The following is a 13868-nucleotide window of genomic DNA, read 5'->3' on the forward strand; positions in this document are numbered from 1 at the left end:
GGACCAGGACAGCCCCCAGGACCCCCACCAGGACACCCCCAGAACCCTTTCCAGGACCCTCAGCAGGACCCCCCCAGGACTTTCACTCAGGACCAGGACCCTCAGCAAGACCCCCACCAGGACAACCCCCCAGGACCCTCACGAGGACCAGGACTCGTCCCAACACTGGCACCCCAGTCCTGGGACCCCCCCAGTTACTGGGACCACCCAAGGACTGGGACCCCAGTACTGGGACCCCCCCCAGTCACCAGGCCCATCCAAGGACTGGGAACCCCCCTGTCACCAGGACCACCCAAAGACCGGGACAGCACCGCTGGGACCACCCAGCACTGGAGCCCCCAGCACTGGGACCCCCAAGAGTGGGACCACCCAACACTGGGACCCCCCCAGGACTGGGACCCCCCCCCAGTTACTGGGACCACCCAAAGACTGGGACCCCAGGACTGGGACCCCCCCACAGTCACCAGGACCACCCAAAGACCGGGATGGCACTGCTGGGACCACCCAGCACTGGGACCCCCTCAAGAGTGGGACCCCTCCCAAGAGTGGGACCCCAACACTGGGACCGCCCAAGAGTGGGACCCCCAAGCACTGGGACCCCTCAGAGTGGGACCCCTCAGACTGGGACCCCCAGGACTGGGACCCCAGCACTGGGACCCCCAAGAGTGGGACCCCCAAAGAGTGGGACCACCCAGGACTGGGACCCCTCAAAGAGTGGGACCCCCAAGAATGGGACCATCCAGCACCAGGACCCCTTCCAAGAGTGGGACCCCCCAAAGAGTGGGACCCCAACACTGGGACCTCCCTCAAGAGTGGGACCCCCTCAAGAGTGGGACCCCCCCAAAGAGTGGAACCACCCAGCACTAGGACCCCAGGATTTGGGACCCCCCACCCACCCAACACTGGGACCACCAACTGTGCCCCCCACACCGATGGGACCCCCACCCCCATCCCCTCCCCCCCAATAAAGGCCCTGCAGCCACTCCCGACTCCGTGGGTCTCTGCGGTCCTGACGTCACGGGCTGTGATGTCACCTGATGACGTCACACGGGGGCTGGGGGTCACGTCCGGGTGAGGGGTGGTCGCCAGGGCGCGGGGTCTGTTGCCAGGGGGCGGGGCCTGTTCCTGGGAGTGTGGCCCCTTTAGTTCTGGGTACTGTTTATGGGCGGGGCTTGTTGCCAGGGGGTGGAGTCTGCCCATATTTGGACCTTTATGGGCGGGGCTTGTTGCCAGGGTCCGGTACCGTTGCTAGGGGCGTGGTCTGTCACCAGGGGGCGTGGTCCGTCACTAGGGGGCGTGTCCCCTCGCCTGTCTGTGGGCGGGGCTTTGCCGCTGTGGGCGGGGCCAATCCCCGCGTTCCTCCCGGAAGCCCCGCGGGTGTTTCCGGGATCCGGCGGAAGGGACGTGGCGGTGACGTCACAGCGAGCGGAGGGTCCCGGAGCGGGAGCGGTGAGGGGGAGGGGAGGGGGGGCAGGGACCCCCGGGACTCCCCGAGGCACGGGGGATTCGGGGGTCTGGGAGGATCCCCGGGCTGGGAGGGGGTCCCGGATCGGGGGTCTCTGGGTGTGTTTGGGGGTCTCGGTGTGTTTGGGGGTCTCTGTGTGTTTGGGGGTCTCGGTGTGTTTGGGGGGTCTCTGTGTGTTTGGGGGTCTCGGTGTGTTTGGGGGTCTCGGTGTGTTTGGGGAGGTCTCTGTGTGTTTGGGGGTCTCGGTGTGTTTGGGGGTCTCTGTGTGTTTGGGGGTCTCGGTGTGTTTGGGGGTGTCTCTGTGTTTTGGGGGTCTCTGGTGTGTTTGGGGGGTCTGGGTGTGTTTGGGGGTCTCTGTGTGTTTTGGGGGTCTCTGGGTGTGTTTGGGGGTCTCTGTGTGTTTGGGGGTCTGGGTGTGTTTAGGGGGTCTCGGTGTGTTTGGGGGTCTCGGTGTGTTTTGGGGGTCTCTGTATTTTGGGGTCTCTCTGGGTGTTTTGGGGTGTCTCTGTATTTGGGGGTCTCTGGGTATTTTGGGGTTTCTCTGGATATTTTGGGGGTCTCTCTGTATTTGGGGGTCTCTGGGTATTTGGGTCTCTGACTTCTGTGCTCTCCAGGCCGATGTTCTCGATGCAGACCCCGGTGGGCTCTGGGGTCTCTGGGGTCTCTGTATTTTGGGGGTCTCTGTATTTGGGGGTCTCTGGGTGTTTTGGGGTCTCTGTCTTGGGGGTATTTTGGGGTCTCTGACTCTCTGTGCCCCCAGGCCGATGTTCTCGATGCAGACTCCGGGTGGGCTCTGGGGTCTCTCTGGGTGTTTGGGGGTCTCTGTATTTGGGGGTCTCTGGGTATTTTGGGGGTCTCTCTGTATTTGAGGGGTCTCTGACTCTCTCAGTGCCCCCTAGGCCGATGTTCCTCGATGCAGACACCGGGTGGGCTCTGGGGGTCTCTCTGGGTAGTTTTGGGGGTCTTCTGTATTTAGGGATCTCTGGGTATTTGGGGGGGGGTCTCTCTGGGTATTTTGGGGTCTCTGACCCTCCTGTGCCCCTCAGGCCGATGTTCCCCGATGCAGACACCGGGTGGGCTCTGGGGGTCTCTGAGGGTCTCTCTGGGTATTTTGGGGGGGTCTCTGTATTTTGGGGGTATTTTGGGGGTCCCACTGACCCCCCCGTGCCCCCCAGGCCGATGTTCCCCGATGCAGACACCGGGTGGGCTCTGGGGGTCTCTCTGGGTGTTCTGGGGGTCTCTCTGTAATTTTGGGGGTCTCTGTGGATATTTTGGGGGTCTCTCTGTAATTTGGGGTCTCTCTGACCTCTCTGTGCCCCCCCAGGCCGATGTTCCTCTGATGCAGACCCCGGGTGGGCTCTGGGGTCTCTCTGTACTTTGGGGGATCTCTGTATTTGGGGGTCTCTGGGTGTTTTGGGGTCTCTCTGTATTTTGGGGTATTTTTGGGGTCTCTGACTCTCTCTGTCCCCCCAGGCCGATGTTCCCTCGATGCAGACACCGGGGCTCTGGGGTCTCTGGGGTCTCTCTGTAATTTTGGGGGTCTCTGTATTTAGGGATCTCTGGGTATTTGGGGGTCTCTGGGTATTTGGGGTCTTTCTGACCCTCTGTGCCCCCTAGGCCGATGTTCCCTGATGCAGACACCGGGTGGGCTCTGGGGTCTCTGGGGTCTCTATAATTTTGGGGGTCTCTGTAACTCTTTGGGGGTCTCTCTGTAATTTGGGGGTCTCTGACCCCCCCAGGCTGATGTTCCCCGATGCAGACACCGGGTGGGCTCTGGGGGTCTCTGGGGGTCTCTCTGGGTGTTTTGGGGTCTCTGTATTTGGGGGATCTCTGGGTATTTGGGGGGTCTCTGTACTTTGGGGGTATTTTTGGGGTCTCTGACTTCCTGTGCCCCCCAGGCCGATGTTCCCCGATGCAGACCCGGCGCCGGGTGGGTTTAGGCCTCGGGACCCGGCGCTTCACGCGGGGCTCCCGACCCGGCGGGGCCCCTCGAGCGTGGCCGAGCCCCTCCCCCGCCGCCCCTCCCCCGCCCCCCGAGGCCGTCATGTCGTGTCGCGACAGGACCCAGGAGTTCCTTCGCCTGCAAGTCCCTGCAGGGACGCCAGGTGGGAGAGACCCCCAAAAAAAAAGGGAGGGACCTCCCTCGGGACTCCTCTCGTGACCTCCCGACCCCCAGGACCCCCGGGACCCTCCCTCCAGGAACCCCCTGTGACCCCTGGGGACCCCTCCTCCAGGAACCCCTGGGACCCCTTTTTGACCCACGGGACCCCCTAGACCCCCCGGGACCCCCCCCACTCCAGGAACCCCCTGTGACCACCCCTAGACCCCAGGGACTCCCCTGGGACCCCTCCTCCAGGGACCCCCTGGGACCCCCTTGATCCCCCTGTGACCTCTGGGGACCCCCTCTGACCCCCTCCACCCTTTTTGCCCGCCTCAGTTCCATCCCGGGGTCCCTCAATCCCCATCCCTCCCCCCGGGGATCCCCCCTTTGTGTCCCCCCTTCCCCCACCTCAACCCTGGGGGTTCCCCTCTACCCTGACCCCTCTGTGACCCCCCAGGAGTCCCCCCATTGGCCCCCCTGACCCCAGGGACTCCCTGACCCCCCAGGGGAACCCCCTTGCCCTGGGGTCCCCTGAGCCCCCCCTTGCTTGGGGTCCCGCTCCCCAGGGGTCCCCTGTTTTTGGGGGTACCCTGACCCCCCTTTGCTCTGGGGGTCCTCTCCTGCCCTGGGGGTCCCTCTGATCCCCCCCTTGCCCTGAGGGTCCTCCTGCTCTGGGGTCCTCCCCTGCCCCCCAGGGGTCCCTCTTGTTTTGGGGTGCCCCTGCCCCCAGGGTCCCTCTTGTTTTTGGGGGTGCCCCTGACCCCGCTGTGTCCCCAGGCCGGGGGTCTCCAGCCCAGCAGAGCCCCCGGGCCGGGGCGGCAGCGCAGCGAGTTCAGCCTGATGGCCAAGTGAGGGGGTCCAAAATGGGGCTGGGGCTCCAAAAGTGGGGGACAGGGAGGGCTGGGGGCTCCAAAATGGGGGTTGGGACTCCAAAAATGGGGGTTGGGGGCTCCAAAATGGGGATTTGGGCTCCAAAAATGGGGGACAGGAGGGGTTGGGGGCTCCAAAATGGGGCTGGGGCTCCAAAAATGGGGGCTGGGGGCTCCAAAAATGGGGGGACAGGAAGGGGTTGGGGGCTCCAAAATGGGGCTGGGGGCTCCAAAATGGGGGCTGGGGCTCCAAAAATGGGGGTGGGGGCTCTGAAAATGGTGGGGTGGGGGCTCCAAAATGGGGGCTGGGGGCTCCAAAAATGGGGGCTGGGGGCTCCAAAGATGGGGGTTTGGGGCTCCAAAATGGGGGGTTGGGATCCTCAAAAATGAGGGGCTGGGGCTCCAAAATGGGGGCTGGAGGGCTCCAAAATGGGGGCTGGGGCTCCAAAATGGGGGGCTGAGGGCTCCAAAATGGGAGGTTGGGGACTCCAAAATGGGGGCTGGGGTCTCCAAAAATGGGGGGTGGGGGCTCCAAAAATGGGGGCTGGGGCTCAAAAATGGGGGTGGGGCTCCAAAATGGGGGCTGGGGGCTCCAAAAATGGGGGACAGGAAGGACTGGGGTCCCAACATGGGAGATTTGGGGTCCTTGGGTGGGGGGACAGGAAGGGGTTGGGATCCCAAAAAGGGGGTTGGGGTCCTCAAAAATGGGGGTTTGGGATCCTCAAAATGGGGGTTGGGGTCCTCAAAATGGGGGTTAGGGTCTCCAAAAATGGGGCTTGGGGTCCTCAAAAATGGGGGTTGGGGTCCCTGATTGTGGGGGGCACAGGAAGGGAATTGGGATCCCCAAAAGGGGGGTTGGGATCCCCAAAAGGGGGGTTTGGGGCCCTCAAAATGGGGGGTTTGGGGCCCTCAAAAGGGGGTGTGGGGGGACAGGAAGGGGTTGGGATCCCCAAAAAGGGAGTTGGGATCCCCAAAAGGGGGTTGGGGTCCTCAAAAGGGGGTGTGGGGGACAGGAAGGGGGTTGGGATCCCCAAAAGGGGGGTTTGGGATCCCGAAAAGGGGTTTGGGGTCCCAGATGGGACTGAGGGATTTGGGTCCCCAAACTGGGTGGGGGCTGGGGCTCTCCATCTGGGCCAGGGGTGGTTCAGGACCCCAGGAATTTTTGGGGAGGGTCCCTGGGCGTGGTGGATCGGGATGGGGTCCAGGGACCCCAAATCCCTGACCCCCTTTTTCCCCCCTTTTTCCCCCTGCAGGCGCATCGGCGGACCTGAGCAACACCTTTGCCAAGCTGGAGAAGCTCACCATCCGTCAGTGGGGGCTGGGGTCTGGGGGTTTAGGGGCTTAGGGGGCTGGTCCTGGCAGCCCCCTGACCTTTCTTTCTGTGTCCCCCAAACTCCCCCAGTGGCCAAAAGGAAATCCCTGTTTGATGACAAAGCCGTGAGATCCGAGGAGCTCACCTACATCATCAGACAGGTCTGGGGGGGCTGATCCTTCTGGGGTCCTGACATTTGGGGGTCCCTGACCCTTCTGGGGGTCCTTGACCCTTCTGGGGGTCCCTGACCCTTCTGGGGGTCCTGACATTTGGGGGGTCCTGACTTTCTCTGAGGGGGTCCCTGACCCTTGGGGGTCCCTGACCTTCTGGGGGTCCCTGACCCTTCTGGGGGTCCCTGATCCTGCAGGAGGTCCCTGCCCCTGGTGGGGGGAGGGGTTGCCACATTTTGGGGTCCCTTCTTAGCCTGGTGGGGGTGGAGGCCTTGACCCACAGGGCAGGTTTTGGGGTCCCTGACCCTGGGACACATTTTGGGGTGTCCCTGACCCCATGGGGCAGGTTTTGGGGGGTCCCTGAGCCCATAGAGAAGGTTTTGGGGTGTCCCTGATCCCCCCTTTGGCCCCCCCAGGACATCACCAGCCTGAACAAGCAGATTGCTCAGCTCCAGGAGCTGCTCCAGGGGGGTTCCTGGGGTGGGGTTTGGGGGGTCCCTGAGCCCACAGGGCAGGTTTTGGGGTGTCCCTGACCCCACGGGGCAGGTTTTGGGGTGTCCTGACCCCCCCTTTGGCCCCCCCAGGACATCACCAGCCTGAACAAGCAGATTGCTCAGCTCCAGGAGCTGCTCTGGGGGGGTCCCTGGAGCAGGGTTTGGGGGGTCCCTGAGCCCATGGGGTGGGGTTTGGGGGGTCCCTGACCCCACAGGGCAGGTTTTGGGGGGTCCCTGAGCCCCTGGCACACATTTTGGGGTGCCTTGCCTCCCAGGACATCAGCAGCCTGAACAAGCAGATTGCTCAGCTCCAGGAGCTGCTCCGGGCCCGGGGGTCCCTGGGGTGGGGTTTGGGGGTCCCCTGACCCTGCTGGGCAGGCTTTAGGGTGCCCTGACTCTTTGGCCCCCCCAGGACATCAGCAGCCTGAACAAGCAGATTGCTCAGCTCCAGGAGCTGCTCTGGGGGTCCCTGGGTGGGGTTTGGGGTCCCTGACCCCTGGGTGGGGGTTTGGGGGTCCTGACCCCCTGGGGCACATTTTGGGGTGTCCCTGACCCCATAGAGAAGGTTTTGGGGTGCCCCTGGACCCTCTGTGCCCCCAGGACATCAGCAGCCTGAACAAGCAGATTGCTCAGCTCCAGGAGCTGCTCTGGGGGTCCCTGGGTGTGGGGTTTGGGGGTCCCTGACCCCTGAGGTGTCCCTGGGCTGGGGTTTGGGGTCCCTGACCCCAATGGGTGGGGTTTGGGGGTCCCTGACCCTGGGGTGGGGTTTGGGGTCCCTGACCCCACAGGGCACACATTTTGGGGTGTCTTTGGCCCCCCAGGACATCAGCAGCCTGAACAAGCAGATTGCTCAGCTCCAGGAGCTGCTCTGGGGGTTCCTGGGTGGGGTTTGGGGGTCCCTGACCCCTGGGGTGGGGCTTGGGGGTCCCTGACCCCTGGGGTGGGTTTGGGGGGGTCCCTGACCCCCTGGGGCAGGTTTTGGGGTGTCCCTGACCCCCCTTTGCCCCCCCCAGGACATCACCAGCCTGAACAAGCAGATTGCTCAGCTCCAGGAGCTGCTCCGGGGGGGTTCCTGGGAGGGGGCTTGGGGGTCCCTGACCCCATGGGGCACATTTTGGGGTGTCCCTGACCCCCTTTGGCCCCCCCAGGACATCAGCAGCCTGAACAAGCAGATTGCTCAGCTCCAGGAGCTGCTCCGGGCCCGCGGGGCCCCGCGGCCGCCACGTCCACACCCACTCCAACACCGTGGTGGTGTCGCTGCAGGTGGGACTGGGGGCACTGGGGGCACTGGGGGCACTGGGGGTGGGGAGGGGGCAGGGACGCTCAGCAACCCCCCCAGCACCTCCTGAGCCCCCCTAAATTGTCTTATTCCCCCCCCAGTCCAAGCTGGCCTCGATGTCCAACGACTTCAAGTCGGTGCTGGAGGTGCGGACTGAGGTGAGTCCTGGGGGTCTGTCCTGGGGGGCTCCTCCCCTTCCCCTCCCCCTTTTCCTTCCTGTTCTGCTTCCAAATTCTCCTTTTCTCCTTTTTTTATTTCTCCCTTTTTTTTTTCTTCCCTATTCGTTTTCCTTTTCTTCTCTTTTTCCTTTCTCTTTTTTTCTTCCTGTTTTTTGTTTTCCTCCTTTTTTTTGCCTTCCTTTCTCTTTTTTTTTTTCGCTCTGTTTTTTTCTTCCCCCTTCTTTCCCTTCTCTCTCTTTTCCCTTCCCCTTTTTTTCCCTCCCCTCTTTTCCCTTTCCCTTTTTCCCTTCCCCCTTTTTTCCCTCCCCATTTTTCCTTCCCTTTTTTCCCCCCTTTTTTCTTCCTCCTTTTCTCCTTCCCCCTTTTTTTCTTCTGTTTCTTCCTCTCTTCCTTTTTTCCCTTCCCCATTTTTCCCTTTCCTTTTTTTCCTCTTCTTTCCCTTCCCCCTTTTTTTTCTTTTTCTTTTTGCTCTGCAACTTTTTTCCTCTCCCCTTTTCCTCTTCTTTTCCCCCCCATTTTCTTCCCATCTTTCCCCCTTTTTTCCTTCTCCCTTTTTCCCTTTCCATTTTTTCCCTTTCCTTTTTCCTCCTTCTTTCCCTTCCCCCTTTTTTTTTCTTTTTTTTTTTTTGCTCTGCAACTTTTTTTTCTCTCCTTTTCCTTTCCTTTTCTTCTCCTTTTGCTCTTTTTCTCCTCCTTTTTCCTCTCCTCTTTTTCTCTGTTTTCCCCATTTCCCTCATTTTCCCCCTATCTCCCCTCAATTTCCCTCATTTCCCCCATTTCTCCCTCCATTTTCCCCTCATTTTCCCCATTTCCCTCATTTCCCCATTTCCCCAATTTCCCCCATCTCCCCCATTTTCTCCCCATTCCCCCTCATTTCCCCCCAATTTCCCCATTTCCCCCAATTTTCCCCTAATTTCCCCATTTCCCTCCATTTCCTCCCCATTCCCCCCAATTTTCCCCTCAATTTCTCCCCCATTTCCCATTTTGCCCCCATTTCCCCTCATTCCCCCTATTTCCCCTATTTCTACTCCCCAATTTTCCCCATTTCCTCCCAATTTCCCCAATTCCCCCATTTCCCCATTTTCCCCCCATTTCCCTCAACTTCCCCCTTTTTCTCCCCCCCATTTCCCCATTTCCTCCCCATTTTCCCCCATTTCTCCAATTTTCCCCAATTTCCCCCGTTTCCCCCATTTTCGTCATTTCCACAATTCCCCCATTTCCCCATTTTCCCCCTACCTTCCCCCATTCCCCCATTTCCTCCTAATTTCCCTCATTTCCCCATTTTTCCCCCATTTTCCCCACTTCCCCCTCATTTCCCCAATTTTCCCCCTCAATTTCCCCTCAATCCCCAATTTCCCCCATTTCCCCAGAACCTGAAGCAGCAGCGAGCCGTCGGGAACATTTCTCGTCCCCTCCGGTCGCCCCCAACAACCTCGGTGTGAGTCTTGGGATTTTTGGGGGGTCTGGGGGTCCTTTTGCCCCCTGACCACCCCCCTGCTCCCCAGGGACCCCGGGGTGCTGCAGGACGAGCCCCCTCGGGGGCCGTGGGCCATCGAGATGGACCCCCGGACCCAGCTTAACAGCTGCAGCTGCTGGACCAGCAGGTGGGGCTGGGGGCTGGGGGCTGCAGAACCCCCAGCAGGTGGGGAGACCTCAAGAGAGGGGGTCTGGGGGGATTTGAGGGCTGCAGAACCCCCCAGCAGGTGGGGAGACCCCCAAAAAGGGGGTTTGGGGGCTGCAGAACCCCCCAGCAGGTGGGGAGACCCCTAAGAGGGATTTGGGGGGGGTTTGGGGGCTGCAGAACCCCCAGCAGGTGGAGGGGCTTGGGGGCTTGGGGGCTGCAGAACCCCCAGCAGGTGGGAAGACCCCCAAAGAGGGGGTTTGGGGCTGCAGAACCCCCAGCAGGTGGGGGACCCCAAAAGGGAGGGGTCTGGGGGCTTGGGGGCTGCAGAACCCCCCAGCAGGTGGGGAGACCCCCAAAAGGGGGGTTTGGGGGCTGCAGAACCCCCCCAGCAGGTGGGGAGACCCCCAAAGGGGGGGTTTGGGGGATGCAGAACCCCCCCAGCAGGTGGGGAGACCCCCAAAGAGGGGGTTTGGGGCTGCAGAACCCCCAGCAGGTGGGAGACTCCCAAAAGGGGGTTTGGGGGTTTGGGGCTGCAGAACCCCCCAGCAGGTGGGGAGACCCCTAAGGGGGTGTTTGGGGGGTTTGGGGCTGCAGAACCCCCAGCAGGTGGGGAGACTCCCAAAGGGGGCTTTTGGGAGGATTTGGGGCTGCAGAACCCCCCAGCAGGTGGGGGACCCCTAAGGGGGTCTGGGGGCTTGGGGGCTGCAGAACCCCCCAGCAGGTGGGGAGACCCCAAAAGGGGGTTTTGGGGGTTGGGGATGCAGAACCCCCAGCAGGTGGGAGACCCCTAAGGGGGTCTGGGGGCTTGGGGGGCTGCAGAACCCCCCCAGCAGGTGGGGAGACCCCCAAAAGGGGGGGTTTGGGGGCTGCAGAACCCCCCAGCAAGTGGGGAGACCCCCAAAAGGGGGGGTTTGGGGGGGGTTTGGGGGATGCAGAACCCCCCCAGCAGGTGGGGAGACCCCCAAAAGGGGGGTTTGGAGGATGCAGAACCCCCCCAGCAGGTGGGGAGACCCCCAAAAGGGGGGGTTTTGGGAGGATTTGGGGGCTGCAGAACCCCCCCAGCAGGTGGGGAGACCCCAAAAGGGGGTTTGGGGCTGCAGAACCCCCCAGCAGGTGGGGGATCCCCAAAGGGAGGGGTTTGGGGTTGCAGAACCCCCCAGCAGGTGGGGGGCTTTGGGGGCTTGGGGGCTGCAGAACCCCCCAGCAGGTGGGGAGACCCCCAAAAGGGGGTTTTGGGAGGATTTGGGGCTGCAGAACCCCCCAGCAGGTGGGGAGACCCCCAAAAGGGGGTTTTGGGAGGATTTGGGGCTGCAGAACCCCCCAGCAGGTGGGGAGACCCCCAAGGGGGTTGGGGGTTTGGGGGCTGCAGAACCCCCCAGCAGGTGGGGAGACCCCCAAGGGGGGTTTGGGGGGCTTGGGGGCTGCAGAACCCCCAGCAGGTGGGAGACCCCCAAAGGGGGCTTTGGGGAGGATTTGGGGGCTGCAGAACCCCCAGCAGGGCTCCTCTCAGCTGGGGGCTCCACATCCCCTGTCTGGGGTCCCACTGCCCTCCCCTGCTTTGGGATCCCCCAAAATCCCCCTTTTCCCAGGATTCCTAAACCCAGACCCCCCAAATCCCCCTTTTCCCAGGATTCCTGCACTTACACTCTTCTAAGGGGGGTCCCACCACCCTCCCTGTGCTTTGGGACCCCCAAAACCCCCCAAAGCCCCCAAAACCCCCCTTTTCCCAGGATTCCTACACCCAGATCCCCCAAAACCCTCAAATCCCCCAAACCCCCTTTTTTTGCCCCCAGGACTCCTCCACTCCCAAACCCCTCTGAGGGGAGGTCCCATCACCCTCCCTGTGCTTTGGGACTCCCCATAAACCCCCAAAACCCCCCAAAATCCCCCTTTTTGCCCCCCAGGACTCATACCTGCAGAGCTGAGCCGACACCATGCAGCACATCGAGTCCACCATCGTGGAACTGGGACTCAAACCCCTCCCAAACCCCCCAAAACCCCCCAAAAGCCCCCAAAACCCCCTAAAATCCTCATTTTTCCTTTCCCAGGACTCGTACCTGCAGAGCTGAGCCAACACCATGCAGCACATCGAGTCCCCCATGGGGGAGTTGGGGCTCAAACCCCCAAAACCCCCAAAACCCCCCAAACTCCCCCCAAAACCCCACAAAACCCCCAAAACTCCCCTCAAACCCCCAAACCCCCCCAAAATCCCTCTTTCTCCTCCCAGGACTCGTACCTGCAGAGCCGAGCCGACACCATGCAGCACATCGAGTCCACCATGGAGGAGCTGGGGCTCAAACCCCAAAACCCCCCAAACCCCCCAAACCCCTCAAACCCCCAAAATCCTCATTTTTCCTCCCAGGACTCGTACCTGCAGAGCCGAGCCGACACCATGCAGCACATCGAGTCCACCATGGGGGAGTTGGGGTTCAAACCCCCAAAACTCCCCATAAACCCCTCAAAATCCCCCCAAAACCCCCCAAACCCCCCAAAATCCCCTTTTTCCCCCCAGGACTCGTACCTGCAGAGCCGAGCCGACACCATGCAGCACATCGAGTGCCCCATGGGGGAGTTGGGGCTCAAACCCCTCAAACCCCCCCAAAACCCCAAATTCCCCAAAATCCCCTCAAAACCCCCCAAAACCTCCAGAAATCCCCAAAAATCCTCATTTTCCCCCCCCAGGACTCGTACCTGCAGAGCCGAGCCGACACCATGCAGCACATCGAGTCCACCATCGTGGAGCTGGGGCTCAAACCCCCAAAAACCCCCCAAACCCCCTCAAACCCCCAAAACCCCTTTTTGTCCCCCCAGGACTCGTACCTGCAGAGCCGAGCCGACACCATGCAGCACATCGAGTCCACCATGGGGGAGTTGGGGCTCAAACCCCCAAAACCCCCAAAACCCCCAAAAATCCTCATTTTTGCCCCCCAGGACTCGTACCTGCAGAGCCGAGCCGACACCATGCAGCACATCGAGTCCACCATGGGGGAGTTGGGGTTCAAACCCCCCAAAACTCCCCATAACCCCCCCAAAAACCCCCCAAAACCTCCAGAAATCCCCAAAAATCTCCTTTTTTTGTCCCCCAGGACTCGTACCTGCAGAGCTGAGCCGACCATGCAGCACATCGAGTCCCCAGGAAGTTGGGGCTCAAACCCCCAAACCCCAAAACCCCAAACTCCCCAAAACTCCCCCAAAACCCCTGAAACCCTCCAGGCCTCCCTTTTGCCCCCCAGGACTCGTACCTGCAGAGCCGAGCCGACACCATGCAGCACATCGAGTCCCCATGGGGAAGTTAGCCAAACCCCAAAACCCCCAAACCCCCCAAACTCCCCCAAACTCCCCCAAAACCCCTGAAACCCTCCCAAAACCCCCTTTTTTTGCCCCCAGACTCGTACCTGCAGAGCCGAGCCGACACCATGCAGCATCGAGTCCCCCATGGGGAGTTAGGGCTCAAACCCCCAAACTCCCCTCAAACCCCAAAAATCCCCCAAAACCCCATTTTTCTGCCCCCCAGGACTCGCACCTGCAGAGCCGAGCCGACACCATGCAGCACATCGAGTCCACCATCGTGGAGCTCGGCTCCATCTTCCAGCAGCTCGCCCACATGGTCAAGGAGCAGGAGGAGACCATCCAGAGGTGCCTGAAACCCCCCAAAAACCCCCTAAACCCCCCTAAAACCCCCAAAACCCCTCTAAAACCCCCAAAACCCCTCTAAAGACCCCCCCAACGCCCCCCCAGGATCGACTCGAGCGTGGAGGACGCGCAGCTCAACGTGGAGGCCGCGCACGGAGAGATCCTCAAATACTTCCAGGCGGTCTCGGCCAACCGGTGGCTGATGGTGAAGATTTTCCTGGTCCTCGTCGTCTTCTTCGTCGTCTTCGTGGTGTTCCTGGCCTGAATTCCCACTTTTTTGGGGTCTCTGTGGTGTTCCTGGCCTGAATTCCCACTTTTTTGGGATCTCTGTGGTGTTCCTGGCCTGAATTCCCGCTTTTTTTGGATCCTTGTGGTGTTCCTGGCCTGAATTCCCTCAGTTTTGGGATCTCCATGGTGATCCTGGCCTGAATTCCCACAGTTTTGGGATCCCCGTGGTGTTCCTGGCCTGAATTCCCACTTTTTGGGGGGCTCCAGGGTGTTCCTGGCCTGAATTCCCACAGTTTTGGGATCCTCGTGGTGTTCCTGGCCTGAATTCCCTCAGTTTTGGGATCTCCATGGTGATCCTGGCCTGAATTCCCACAGTTTTGGGGTCTCCATGGTGATCCTGGCCTGAATTCCCACTTTTTTTGGGATCCTCGTGGTGTTCCTGGCCTGAATTCCCACAGTTTTGGGGTCCCTGTGGTGTTCCTGGCCTGAATTCCCACAGTTTTGGGTTCCTCGG

General features: G+C 61.3%; 1 pseudogene; it reads left to right on the forward strand.

Moving 5' to 3' along the window:
• The first annotated feature begins 3488 nt into the window (after positions 1 to 3488).
• Positions 3489 to 13861, forward strand: LOC126635053 (syntaxin-5-like; annotated as a pseudogene).
• Positions 13862 to 13868: the final 7 nt, after the last annotated feature.

This window comes from Myiozetetes cayanensis, unplaced genomic scaffold (assembly GCF_022539395.1).
Source record: "Myiozetetes cayanensis isolate MyiCay16 unplaced genomic scaffold, myiCay2020 scf1050, whole genome shotgun sequence".
Taxonomy (NCBI): domain Eukaryota; kingdom Metazoa; phylum Chordata; class Aves; order Passeriformes; family Tyrannidae; genus Myiozetetes; species Myiozetetes cayanensis.